We start from the raw sequence: 423 nt of genomic DNA on the forward strand, positions 1-423 counted from the left end.
CGGAAGCGGAGAGTCCACCGAACATAAGTACTCACTCAAGACCCTTAAAACAAGCATAGATAATTACATAAAGTAGACATCTTTATTCAATAACATTAGAAGAGAATTCTCCTAGATGATTGAAACCATTGATTGTCATACCATACTCTGCATTCTTTTATTTTTCATACTTATAGAGGTATATTCTCATTTTAATATTAGAATGTTTGATAGTTCTGATTTACCTGACTTTGTTCTCTTACTAGTAAAATAACTTGCTTAGGTACAGACTTTACTTAAGATAATACTCGCATAAATGCTATAGTTCAGCTCTACGAAGCCATTGCTATGCAACAAAGTAAAGACATGTTGGATATGTCATAAAATGCCAAGTCACTGAAAGTCAAATAAAACTACACCTCCACTGATACTGCTAGAGGAATT

The sequence above is a fragment of the Rousettus aegyptiacus genome, unplaced genomic scaffold, assembly GCF_014176215.1.
Source record: "Rousettus aegyptiacus isolate mRouAeg1 unplaced genomic scaffold, mRouAeg1.p scaffold_m13_p_3, whole genome shotgun sequence".
In the NCBI taxonomy this organism is placed as follows: domain Eukaryota; kingdom Metazoa; phylum Chordata; class Mammalia; order Chiroptera; family Pteropodidae; genus Rousettus; species Rousettus aegyptiacus.